Consider the following 14,044-nt stretch of genomic DNA (forward strand, 5'->3'; position numbering starts at 1 on the left):
TTCGATCCGTATCACGATTCATAGGTCACGATTCGATTCGATACCGATTAATCCCGATATGAATTTACAAGTCGATCGTTGTGACTTTTTAGTCAAATTTAGAAAATACCATTCAGTAAACTTGTACATGCACACTATAATATTTGTATGAAAATGTAATTATTTGTTGATCTGAAACTTCAGTCAGTGACCCACTGTATTTAACAAACGGGTTGTAACCTTTTTCCTGTTTGAACAGCATTGAAATAAAATATTAAGGCTTAATGTTCCATTAATATAACATTCTTCCATGCTTAAGGTGTGAAAGGTAGACGTTTTGTTGAATATTTTTCCATCAAAAAAGGATGTTAAAAAAATAGATTCGGCTGCCTATTGAATCGATTCGAGAATTGCTTGCTGTAGTATCGCGATATATTGCCGAATCGATTTTTTTAACACCCCTAATATATATATATATATATATATATATATATATATATATATATATATATATATATATATATATATATATATATATATATATATATATATATATTGTTTTTAATGAATCAACATAAAATGAAAACAGCGTTTCAAGTAGGGGAAAAATAATTAGTTAAATTACTCCATTAATGGGGAGAAAACAACAACAACAACAACCTAACGCTGTTAGTCGTTTTTTCAGCAAGTACGTTCCAAACAGTAAATATCGGTCACCACTTCCCCCTTTTTCCTGTGAAACTTTTTAAAGTGGTCATGTATGTAAGACATTTGCCCCGCCCAATTGTCCCGCCTACCTGATTGCTCTCAGCCAATGGAGTCACGGTAGTCAATTGAGCTTAGAACATGACAGAAATGATCATTCGGGGCTCGCGTAAACAACAGCAGCGTGGAAATTGTAATCCCTCGAAAATAATCCACATTTTAAATAAATGTACCTGTAATCTTATTATATGTTTTTATTTTGTTTTTCCCCTGTACTGTCAAGGAATACAGTTACATTTTTTGTATGTGTTCTGAATACATAATGTCTTTTTTGGTATTTCATTTTCATTTTCAAATTTCATGGTGGCCAGGATGTCCAAACTAGAAGGAGTACGGCCATTGAATTATCATGATGCTCACTGATGAAGATTCAATTTAATTATATTATCACTGTATGTTTTGTTGTTTGAATAAAGTGTGATACTGTAGAGCGATATTTCCATACTGGAACTAATGAAAAGCATTTGCATTCATTTCAATGGAGAGAGATGATTTGAGATAAAAGGTGTCATCCATACATAATTAAATTTTTTAGACGAGACACTAGATACTCTCTAGTCAAGTAAAACTACATTTATACTTCATCAGATAGAGTCGTTGCTGGGGACGAAACAATGATACATTTAATTATGATTCAGTCCGTGTTTCTTCAATGTGCTATCATCACAACATTCACGCTTATCTTGCTCTTGCAACGTGCAGATAAGGTGAACTGTTCTGGCGGGAACAGCAAACTCATGTCTTTTTTTTTTTTTTTTTTTTTTTTCTGCCTGCCTGCAAGCTATTGTGGCTGTGCCTTGAAAGAGGTTATTAGCAACTCAAATTTTGCAACGGTCGCTGACCTGTCAAAATGTTTGTAAATAGACCTCCTGGAAAAATGCAATTTTCTTGCCATTTACGAGCAAGCTTTTAGCATTGAAATAAGTCTTTTCTGTGTTTGTGACTAGCAAGTGTTTGTTTTTGTTTTTTTTATCATCTCTCTGACATGACACGCTTCAGCAATACGGCCATTTGTCTTGATCGTTACTAAATATCATTTTTGTGAATGCCCACCCCTAAGCAGCTCGGCTATGTTGCTATGTGAAGTCCATCCTCTTCTGGAGCCTGCCGTTTTCGGGGAAAATGATGTCATGTAATGCTTGACCACCAAATATGATTAAGCCGAGGCTCCGTCCTGGTCCTCCTCCTTCCTCTATTAAAAGTTCACTGTTTCCATAGAGACGCGGCCGCTGTGAGACGTGTTCTGGTCTGCTCAGCTAACTAGTCGTCCAACCAAAAAATAATAATAAAAAAAATATTAGAGTCTCCAATTGTTTTCAGGTTTCAACCATAAAAAAAAACAAGACAGAGATTTTATTGCATTAACACTATGTGTAAATATCCATCCATCCATCCATCCATCCATCCATCCATCCATCCATTTTCTGAACCGCTTGCTCTTCACAAGGGTCGTGGGGGTGCTGGATCCTATCCCAGCTGGCTATGGGCAGTAGGCAGGGTACACCTTGAACTTGTTATGACTAGGGTTACTAAGGGTTATGTTTACTGTCATGACTAAGGTCATGCAAGGGTTATGTTTCGGCCATGCAAGGGTCATGTTTGGGTCATGACCGTGAGGTCAACTGTCTGTTTTGAACTGATGTAACCAGCATCTAGTTTCAACTGGTAACACGCTATGTGATGTCAGAAGCTATGTGATGTCAGGAATCTTAAATCTCTTTATCTGGTCAACAGCCATTCAGATATTCCATGTCAGTCCTGTTACCCACATGTCTATCCACAACCAATCAGATTGATTCGCTGTCTCTATAAGCCTGTCTGAGAAGTGTGTGTTTTTGTCGGATTATTACCTCTGTCCCTCTGTGCAACCCCACGGCCCAATTTAGCTTAGCGTCTCGTGATTCTCGATACATTCTTGTTGTTTCTTGTTTAGTCAAGTTTGTTCTACGCCTCTCGATGTTATGAGAATAAAGAGTTAAAATCTTATTTGTGTCTGCGTTTTTGGGATCCAACCCCAGAATATAGCAGAACTGGTTGCCAGCCAATCTCAGGTATGTGTAAATATTGTAAGAAAAAAAAAATACTTGTGTAATGATTCATTTAAAATGTATACTCATTAAAAATGTACCTAAATAGATATTTAATAAACTGTTTGTAAGATGAATGCAAACTATAAAATCAAATACAACCAAATAGGTACTCAGGCCGTGATTCTTACCACTAGAGGGAGCCCACTTCCACACTTTGACAATCACTATGTTACATGATCAAGAGTCCTCCTATTTGTGCATTCATTTAGCCGTTATTTCTCTTTAAATTGATTCATCAAAATGTATGTAATGTACAGTATATATTTATTTGTAATTAATTAATTTCATAAAGTAATTTCTTAATTGAAGCGTTTGTGAATAATTAAATAGAGATGCAACGATAACGGCAATATCGCGATATTGAAATTGTCACGATAACGTTGCCATGTGACGATATTAAAAGCAGCACATCTGTTAAAAAGGCGAGCTTGCATTCATTTGTGCAGTTCTAGCACCCTCTGGTGGTTCATTTATTAGTGCAGTTTAATTTGAATTAGGATTGTTTTGGCAACTGCGGCGGTTATCACTCCCATAAATCGCTTATACCGGCAAATATTTTTCAAGATCGCCCATAAAAAAAATTGCTTTTCGCCCGCTTCAGCCGAACACAACATTGTGAACTACAGATAGACATTACTCTGCTTAGCCAAATGCTTCCGCATTTTGTGGCTGGAAATGCATAATCATTGGGGATTGCGACTTCCAGTGTGGTGCACAGCAAGCAAGTCGACGGTATTATTTAATTTAATTTCATATCATGGTATTTATCGTATAGTGATGTTTGGATATTGCTGCATCCCTGTAACAAAATCAAACACCTTGTAGAATAAAGTATTTTAATGCACATTTTAAACTTAACTCATTCACTCACAGCCATTTTCACAGAAGCAATCCCCTTCACTCACGGCTCTTTTACTGGATTTTGACTGATGTTTGCAAGGCCCACAGAATACTGTGTTCTATTGCTATAAAAACATGGAACCTACCAAAAGAAGGATTAAAGTCTCTTCTTTCATCATGAATAAGAAGTATATTTCTATCGATTGGCATTTTGCAGCAATTAGCATTAGAATATAGCTAAGTTTTATCATTAATCACAAATCTATTTAGAATTTTCAGTAATTGAGTTTTGTTTTTTTTTTTAAACATGGTCCTGGTTGATCTCCTTTACTCTGCTGCCCCCTGCTGGCCGTTTATGTAATAACTACCATTTCTTCAACCGTTCTTTGCAGTTGAGAGGCTGCATGCTCTAGCATAAAAAAACAAAAAACAAACAAAAAACATAAAAAACGTATAAATATGCCTTCGGGACATTTCAAACATTCAAAATAGAACGTAATTATACATTTTTGGGAGCAAATGAGTTTTAAATATTATTAATTGTAAATGATAAAAAATTGGTCAATATGAACTGATTTACATTTTGAACAAATAAATGTTTTCCTCTTTTTTTAAATTAAAATGTATGTTCTGTATTTATGTAGTTAAATTAATTGATCTAATTAAATAATGTAATGGAGTTATTGATTTAAGAATCAGTACTTAAAAACACTTTTAAATTAATTCTAATTTCAATTTAAACAACATGAAAATCAAGCTTTAAAAATGTGGCTTTAAAAATTAAATGTGGCCTTTGAACGCAAAAGTTTGCACCCCCTTCTCTAATTACTTCCTAAAGTGTGTTAAATACGTAACTTGACAGCTTCACAGGGGTATGTTATGTCTTCTTGGCACTTCTCTTCTCAATGACTGTAGTTGATTTATGACCTGTCGAAAGGGCCGCCGTGGCATACAATTAAAAAATATATATATTGAAGCCATCTCAAACAGCTTTTGGGATCTGCTACTTCACAAGTAGCCACAGAGATGGTCCGAAGCACTGCGTGTCGGGCGTAACCCCATTGTCACTTACGATAACAAGGGTGAAGATCCATTACATGAAAATTGTGTATGGAAGCTGAGATGAATGTTGAGGTCATGAGTCATTGTGGGCAGATGTTTGGTGGAGATCATTCACGCTGGATGGCTGCACTGATTGGACTCGGATTGGTAGTTTTTACAGAAACAAGCTCCCCGAACCGGCATACAATATGCCGACGCCTTGGAGACAGAGCGCCCATTGAGGACATATTCTGTCGAGTCCCACTCCGGTGAAAAATGTGTTTTGCTCTTGTGCAGGTTTTTGATGTTCTCTGTGCGCAGATTGACAGCAGAAGGCTGATTGCCAGTCTTCTGCAGGAAATGAATAGTATTGAGTCTTGAGGTTTCGACACATTCAAGAGTAGTCTTGTCATGATGCCAATATTTCCACAATGATACTTTACCTGCATTCTGTTAGTCCATTTATGGTGTTTCACTTTATGCACTGTTAGTATTAAGCTATCAGACGTTGGATAGGATACTTAACTAAATGGAAACTTGACTCACTGAGCCATTTTCAAAAGTGAGAAGATATTTAGTCTTTAATTAATGTGATAACTTCATTATATTTAATTAATACCTTTAAAAACTAATTTTGTCACTTGCTGTCTACTGAAGATGACATTTTTTTGTATACTGTTTTGTTCAAATTAACTAAATAGTTACTTTATAAAGTTTTTTTTTTGTTTTTTTGTTTTTTTTTAATATTTGCTGAAAAGAGCGTTTCCTGTGACGCTTGAAGTCACGTGTTTCCGGTGGAGCTCCACTTGTCCAGTGTTTGCAGCTGGACAAGTGATCTGAATATATGACTGCATAGCCAACAGGCCAAGACTTTTGAAGTCGCGAGGCCGCCATATTGCTCCTCCCAAGGAACGTTTGTCGCATACGATCCTATAAATTTAAGTATCGAGATTGGAGAATATTTGAGACAGAACTTAGTAGAAACAGCATGATTTATGGTGTATTAAATTTATTAAACATAGACAAGAGGACTTAAGACATTTTCCTTAAATACATGTATAAATTATATGCTTAATGATATTTACAAGAGGTTGTGTGTGCATATATATATATATATATATATATATATATATATATATATATATATATATATATATATATATATATATATATATATATATATATATATATATATATATATATATATATATAATTATTATTATTATTATTATTAAAGAATTATAACTGTAATTCAACAAACGATGCCTCTGGGCTATCGGCTATCCTGTCATATTTTCAGGTCAGTGAGCTTGACCCTTGACCTAGACCTATTTTTTTTTTCTCTCAAAATGAAGTCAAACAATATATTAAATCTATTGGACACTCCACAAACAAGAAGTCAAGTAAAACTTTATATTTATGCGAGCTTTATAATAAAGTTTTCTAGAAGTTTCTTTTTCCGTGTATTTGTCTCTCCCTGGCTGGTATACTGGACTGTTTTGTATTATTGTTTGTTCAATAAAACACACACACACACAATATATATATATATATATATATATATATATATATATATATATATATATATATATATATATATATATATATATATATATATATATATATATATATATATGTATATGTATATGTAGACCCTTGACACCGGATGTAAAAAAACAAAACAAAACAAAACGTGACCCCTGGTTTGTGGGAACGGGTAATTTAAGATATCCAAAGTTTAAACTTTAAATTCTAGATGTACTGTTCGACACACATTATTGACAAATTTGTCCTCTAGTTCGTTATTCGCCACAGCATTTATTAATATTTTAGCTAGTTAACGCTCAATTTAGGTGCGACCCGGAAGTTAAACGTCGACCGGCCGGTGTCGCCTTGTCAGGAAATGTGAAATTGTTTGTCTTCGGGTTTTGTTTTTTGAGCACATGGTCGAAGTTACGTTTGGACTAATTGTAGGTAATTTTTGATTGTTTACATACACAGAGGCGTCCACAATCAAGGAATATTGCCTGCACGTCAGCTGAAGAAACGTGGCGACGTGTTGTGAAAAGGTAAATCATGCTAAGTTTTTCCGCGTTTTAATTGCATGGTCCTCTAAAAATATATTTTTGTTTAAAAAGATCCATCGTCTCCTATTTCGCGTGTCGTTTCACTTGATTAGATCAAAACATTTAGGTGCGTTTACACAATCTAACGAGACACGATACTATTGTCCAATGTAAACTGTGTTTATTAGTTTACTTGACAAAAACAAGAAACTGATGATGATAATGATAAAATAATAATAATAATAATAAGGATTATTATGATGATGATCATCATCATCATCATAATAATAATAATCTAGGCATTTGACAATTCAAACCAAGTCAAACATCTCCATACACAGAGCCATGCATCATTTAAACAGAATAAAATTAAATGACAGAAAAAAAAATCTAAAATCAAATAAAGGGCATTAAAACAACTTTTATTTCTTCAGCAACGAACGCAATTCCATGGCTTTATTAGTCTTCACAAAATTCAAAGATTTCTACCACAAGCCTAACTCATTCAACCAATGTTTAAAACAGGGTTTTGTTTTGAAAAATCTACTTTTGTGTTTATTTCCGTAATATCAGCAACACAATGACAAATTTTAATTGTTTATTTTCACCAAGAATGCCAAACTTGAGTCCGTAGTTACGTTCGTAACTGTCGTTCTATTTCGTCCCTCCCGACCACCAGGTGGCGGTGCTGAAACCAGCACTGAACTGGGTTGATCTAGACCACAATGCATTGCGAGTATAAAAACAACATGGCGCGATCAACAGCGCAAGCGCGAGAATCAAAGCGATTCATTAATATATACTACTGAAATAATTCGTTTTAGTTAAAAATATGTACAATAAAAAGAACTAAAGTAAAGTTTCAAAACATTTTTATTCATAATAAATAGTCGGAGATTTATGCGCCGGTGCGTCGTAATATACGACGCGGTCACGTGATATGCGGCGAGGAAAAGCGTGTTCTTGATGTATTTATTTTTTTAAATTGCTTTATTTAACAAATTGAAATCAAACGAGAGCGTGTTTTTGATGGCTTTTGGGAGTAGTTAAGTTCCAGAGGGCAGTGCAGCAGGGGTTGGCGAAGGCGGTCTTATTCGGGTGATGGGCGTGAGAAGGGTGGAGTCAGCAGAGCGGAGTGAGCAGGTGAGGGAGTGGCTTAGGTTCGAAGGCACTCAACTGCTTGCTCACTGCATGAATCACTTGCGTTCTATGAAAAATCATCAGAAGACAACCTATCGTCAAAACTTAAATAATATGACATTTAGGAAGTAGTGATGCGAATATTTAAGTGTATTTCAATTGTATGAAAGCTAAGTGTTTTATGCAAATTAGCACCTCCGATATGCAAATGAGCATGACTGACTGCTTCCGTTTCTGTTTTCTTGACATGATGGAGGCCGTTTGGGACGTGGATGGGTCTGCGCTTCAACCATGCAATTGGAAACCTGCTTTTAGACAGGTATGTGTACTTTTTTTACACAGAAGATACCATGCGTGTGCTTTAGGAGGTGTGTCTGATGCCACTTAGCCATTTGTCAGTGAACATTGACTTCCGCTTGATGTACTCAGACACACACCAGAACAACATTCAATGGTTTTGAACATGTGCTTTTTTTAAAATCACATTGGTGTGGCCCAAATGATTGAAAAATAAATTATTTAGAACATTGTTCAAATAAGTTGGCAAAATAAAAACATCAAATGTATTTAAAAAAATCAATTAGGTTGATATTATGATGGCTATTTATTAAAATAAATACTATTTGTACAAAAAAAAATAATCTTCAAAGCACATGTCCATCAGCATTGAATGATGTACTTGTCTGGTTCCATGTGTGGCAGTGTTGATGAATTGGGTTTGGCCTACAGAGAGATGGGTCAGCCAGTTGGTGTGTCTGATTCTACTTAGCAATTTGTCAGTGCACTTTGACTTCCGCTTGATGTGCTTAGAACAACATTCAATGGTTCTGAACATGTGCTTTTTTAAATTTTATTATTATTATTTTTTTTTTTAATAATCTAATTTTCGTGGCCCAAATGATTGAAAAATAAATTTAGAATTTTTTTTAAACAAGTTGTCAAAATAAAAACACTAAATGTATTTAAAAAAAAAAATCAATTAGCTTGATATTGTGTTGCCTACTTATTAAAATACTATTTGTGCAAAAACAAAAAAATATTCAAAGCACATGACCAGGATCATTGAATGATGTACTTGTTGTCTGGTTGCCCGTGTGGCAGTGTTGTGCAGTCAATGAATTGGCTTTGGCCTATAGAGAGATGGGTTAGCCAGTTGGTGGGTCTGATGCCACTTAGCCCTTTGTCAGTGCACTTTGACTTCCGCTTGATGTACTTAGACACACACCAGAACAACATTCAATGGTTCTGAACATGTGCTTTTTTAAAAAATCACATTTGTGTCACCCAAATTATTGAAGAATACATTATTGAGAAAATGTTTCAAATAAGTTGGCAAAATAAAAACAAGTAATGTACTGTTTTAAAAATCCATTAGGTTAATATTATGTTGCCTACTTATTAAAATAAATACTATTTGTACGAAAATCTTCAAAGTACATGTCCAGCAGCATTGAATGATGTACTTGTGGCAGTGTTGATGAACATAATGAGTTTCCAAAATGGCCAAATTCTTATGGTGCACCTTGGAAAAAAAAATTGCGAATAATTGTTGTGCTTTTACTGATTATTCCACATGCTAACCTTTAACGATTTTTAACTGATGACAATTTGGCATCATTACTTATGGGAGTAACGATGTAAGGTTTGTTTGTTTTGTTTTTTCTTTGGTTGAGCTAGGTAGAATTTGACTTAGCTGCGAATCCAAAGTGTTGTGAGTAATTTGATGTGAATGAGCATGACTGGCTCCTTTTGTTTTTGCTTTTTTCTGACAGGATGGTGGAGGTCTTTGACTTCTGCCTGATGTACGCAGCCAACAGACTCAAGACTTGAGGACACGTGGATGGGTCTGTGCTACATTGACAGCAAGCTGCTCAAGGTGTGTGCGCAATTTGAAGGCAAATGTGGTGTGCTTGAGGTATGTGATGTCACTAAGCAATTTCTCATTTTTTAAAAACAAATCTTGGGCACATGTCCAGAAGCACTGAATAATGTTGTTGTGATTTGTCCTATATAGAGATGGGTCACTTGTGCTCATGTGACATCACACACACACACACAACATGGTGTCGTGCGCTGCTGCTTCCATGTACAGCCTGTCAACATGTGTTTGTAACTTGAGTTCAACATTCTCGCTGTGTCCAAAAAACTTTTTGTTTGAAATCAAATATATTGTTCAACTGGAATCAGTGTCCATGTTTTATTTCCAACTGCACTGAGTTTTCAAATTGTGACGATTTGTCAGTGTCATGCGTTCAGGTGGTTGTATTTTCAATTAACTGAATGGATTGCAAGTGGATTTTTCAGGTTGTCCTTGAAGATGTTTTGGCCTCATGTCCGAACTGGCTTTCTCGGTTCATTCTCAAGGCCAGATGGTGCGATTTTGAGCATGAATCGAGGAAGCCTGCTCCGACCAGAGGCCAAAACATCTTCAAGAACAACCTGAACAATCCACTTGCAATCCATTCAAGGCCCCAAAAAATGCTTTCTTGCTACTATTAAGTTTCAACATGCAAATGCATAGACATAGCTCCACCTACTTCAGGAAAAAAAAAAAAAAAACTGAATTATTTGCATAACTGACCACTCCCCCTCAGAATTGACCTATTGTCTGTCTTTATGCAAATTGATTTGCATAGCCACACCCACTTATCCATGACAGACAGGGTATTTTGGCTCATTTGAATAGCCACACCTACTTATGCAAATATTAAATCGGATAAGTTTGCATAAACCACACCCCCTTCTGGAACCAACCAATCAGATTGCATGATTTGCATAACCCCACCCACCATGCAACTTGGCCACACCCCTTTATTTTAAGATACATTTTAGGAAATATTTCAAGAAGTGTTTTGAGGTGTTGTAATGTTAAGAGAAGATGCAATTTGTAAACTTTTTTATTTTTTTTTGCAGAGTACATGTCGAATGGCAAAGACAGCAAACTGGAAGAAAAACATTAAAAAAAAAAAATTTGGGATGACGTGATCACTGTCTCCTTGTCATCACCAGCTGAAGTTCAGAGCCAGCGTGAGCAGATTGTCCAGCCCTAAGAAAAACGATAGTGAGACAAATCAACTTGTGTAACTTGTTTTTAAATGTGATGAAACTCACCAGCCGAGAAGGGGATCTGACAACTTGTGGGGTTTGGGCTAATCGCTCACCGCTGCGTCGCCAGGAAGCCCATCATGTTCAGTGCCTGCAACAGAACATTGGAAGACATTGAGAAGCTTACCGTCAATCGAGGCAACTTCTTCCAGCTGATGGCATCAATGCAGCACCAAGAAAACAAGTGTTGGCAAACAGTCACTGCCTGGTGAAGTGGACCACAAAAAAAAAAAAAAAAAAAATGCAAATTTGACACAAGATGAAACCCACCAGTACAGAAGAGGACCTGCGAGTTGTTTCTGGGACTGTCAGTGACGACGCAGCTGCATTTACAGGAAGCTGACCATGAAGTGACATGCATTGACAGAACATACTCAAACCTTCCACTTCTTTCCAGTGGACGACCATAAAAACAAACAGGTGGTAAGAAATGAACCAGTAGTCAAAGGCTTCTACCTCATTTTATTAACGTGTCAATGATTAAAAATAAAAAATGAAAAAAATAGCAGCAATGAAGCCGATGTACACGTTTTGTCTTTCCCTCCCACAGGTGCAGGATCTAGGTGGCCAGGTAGTTTCTCCATGATGACCAATTAAATAAGTGGTTGAGGGCCCAGAGATCGATTGGCACCACCTAGTGGACATAAAGCAGTAGAAAACCAACGTGAACGTGTCAGCACCAAAAAAATAAAAAAACTACCTTTTTTCAGGGTCCCGAGTGAAGCGCAGCTTTGGGGTAAACTACAAAAAGAGAGATGTTAAAATGTGTTTATCAAACAATCAGCCATTTTGTTTTGCAGCATGCTCAAACCCAGCCTCATACTCAATTCCTGTTCGTCAGGCAGCTCTGGTTCAAGTCAAGATGCCATTTTTATCTACTCACCCACACAAAAAAAAGCAGCATGTTAGGAATGGTCAGTGCCAGTCACCTGTCATGTTCTTACCCTCCTTCAGTCTTGTCCAGGACGACGACTACAACGCGAGGACAAACAACTTGTTTTTCAAGAAGCCTGCAGGGTGGAGTTAACAATGAGGTAGTGTACAGCACAACAGTCTATCATCCTGGCCCTTAGAAATTCATACATTTTTGCTTGTAATGTGTTCCCACTTGAATCACATCACTGGATGTTGGCATCCAGCATGTTGTAGCTCATCTTCACCATGTGCTGAAATTTATTAAAACATCACATTTTAACGTGTATGAGTTTGTGTCTCACCAGTGACGAGAACAGGGCTAAGATGGACACCGTGTCAACGGCCTGCTGGCTGGGCTGAAAGACACGGTGACATTACATTGTTAGCTTAGAAACATGCAATCACATTTAGCCAGGGGAGAGGCAAAAAATAAAATAATGAAAAGAAAATGGGTAAAGTATGAAACCTGATTTCACTTCAAGATGCAAGCCTGTTGACAAATGAAAAGAAAGTTAAGAGTTGATTTTCATTGAAGTTGTTTATGTACAAATGCTGACAACATACCTTGTGCCAAACGGTGCTCTTCAGACACTGAAAAGGGAAAAGTACCTAGTTTAAAAAACAAACAAAAAAATCCGTAGTTTTATTCAAGATCTGCCGTTTCAAAGTACCGTTTAGGCGTTTAATAACTAAACATTAGAACAAAAAAGTACTTTACTTACCGCGAACATTTATGGGCGAACATGACAAATGAGTTTGTGCCATTTTAGCACGCGGTTGACGTTAGCTGCCCGCGATCGAGTAAACATTCTAGCTAGCATGCTAGTAAGGTGTTTGCACGCTGAAAAGGTGAACATATTAAAAGTTACAATCATGAGTGTAAGAAGAATCTTTAAAGAAACCTCTTGTCAAAGCTTTCGGTCATCTTGTCGAGAGAAGTGGAGAACAGCAGGCGGACGGTGTCGACGTGATGCTGTCAGACCGGCGAAGAAAAGAAGGATCATTCGTTCAATTAGTCACAGCTTAAATAGATTTTCGGCAACGACGTCAACATCACGTGCTATTTTTTCCCCCCAAAAGCTTTATTTAAACAAAAGAACCCAAAAAAAAATAGGATTCCAACTGCATAGGCAGAAAAATTCCTAATGAAACAGATAAAGTCCTTGACACGGCCGGGGATCGTACCCTGCTCCTTATGTACTAGAGCACGTGTCGGTAACCATTAGACTATCCTTGCATGTGGCTTCCGATCCCTACTGTCGTATTTATGGCACTTAAATGACAGATGGCGGCCGACCAATACAATCACTGATTCTATGAATAGAAACGAAAGCACCCAAGCAGGTGAAGTCGAGATGGTCGAGTGGTATATGCCATTGCCTTCGATTCGTTTGTTTTCGGGTACGAGACCCACTTTATGCAACCTTTCGATTTCGTCAGACACCTTTATGTAGTTCGAGGGTGCACAAGGAAGGATCGAACCCAGATCACTTGAACCAGAGACAAAGTCTTATACCATTCGGCCATCATGGTTAAAGGTGCTCGTCGTTTCACGTTATGCATTTGTAGGATTTCCACACGGGTATAATGAACCCAATAAATGCGATAAGATCCAGTATTTTGCTGTGCAAGAGCTGGCCGAATAGTTTGTAACAAAGCCTTTGGTTTCAACGGACCGGGTTCGATTCCAGCTCCTTTTTGTTGGATAATTTCTCAAATTATTGAAAATAAGAGAGAGAACGCGGGGATCGAACGCGGTACCACAGGTACGGGAGACGTTTTCTTTATCCCATCAGCCATCTGTTCACGAGCTGTTCGACGAAAAAAATGAAGGTGATGAGCAATTCTCCTTGTAATCCGAAATGGGATATTGGTTTGTTCAGGAGTACCGCCCAACATTCACCTCTCCTCACCAGCCATTAACGCCGTCAGATACTTCTTTATTATTATTTATTTTTTCTGGGTCTGACTTCCAATCCCCAGGCCAGCCACGGATATTTGGCACGCCCAAGCCATCGCGATAAACGCGTGTCTCGCGATAGGAAGCTCGTCTTTTGGAGACTCGGTCCGATCCCAACGCAAACATAAGTAAATAGCATTTAA

At 37.0% G+C, this 14,044-nt stretch overlaps 2 long non-coding RNA genes across 3 annotated transcripts; one reads left to right on the forward strand and one right to left on the reverse strand.

Moving 5' to 3' along the window:
- Positions 1-6,581: 6,581 nt before the first annotated feature.
- LOC144004150 (uncharacterized) lies at positions 6,582-11,534 on the forward strand. The gene is made up of 4 exons (XR_013279218.1): positions 6,582-6,784; positions 8,178-8,240; positions 9,694-9,797; positions 10,835-11,534. It is a non-coding gene; the product is annotated as an uncharacterized LOC144004150 (long non-coding RNA).
- LOC144004149 (uncharacterized) lies at positions 10,884-13,205 on the reverse strand. Of its 2 annotated transcripts, none has more exons than XR_013279217.1 (9): positions 12,664-13,205; positions 12,506-12,550; positions 12,408-12,431; positions 12,244-12,297; positions 11,971-12,036; positions 11,838-11,901; positions 11,727-11,767; positions 11,033-11,660; positions 10,884-10,967 (listed from the first exon to the last, which is right to left on the reverse strand). It is a non-coding gene; the product is annotated as an uncharacterized LOC144004149 (long non-coding RNA). The 2 variants fall into 2 exon arrangements; XR_013279216.1 differs by having other exon boundaries at positions 11,850-11,901; positions 12,664-13,204.
- Positions 13,206-14,044: the final 839 nt, after the last annotated feature.

This window comes from Festucalex cinctus, chromosome 16 (genome assembly GCF_051991245.1).
Source record: "Festucalex cinctus isolate MCC-2025b chromosome 16, RoL_Fcin_1.0, whole genome shotgun sequence".
In the NCBI taxonomy this organism is placed as follows: domain Eukaryota; kingdom Metazoa; phylum Chordata; class Actinopteri; order Syngnathiformes; family Syngnathidae; genus Festucalex; species Festucalex cinctus.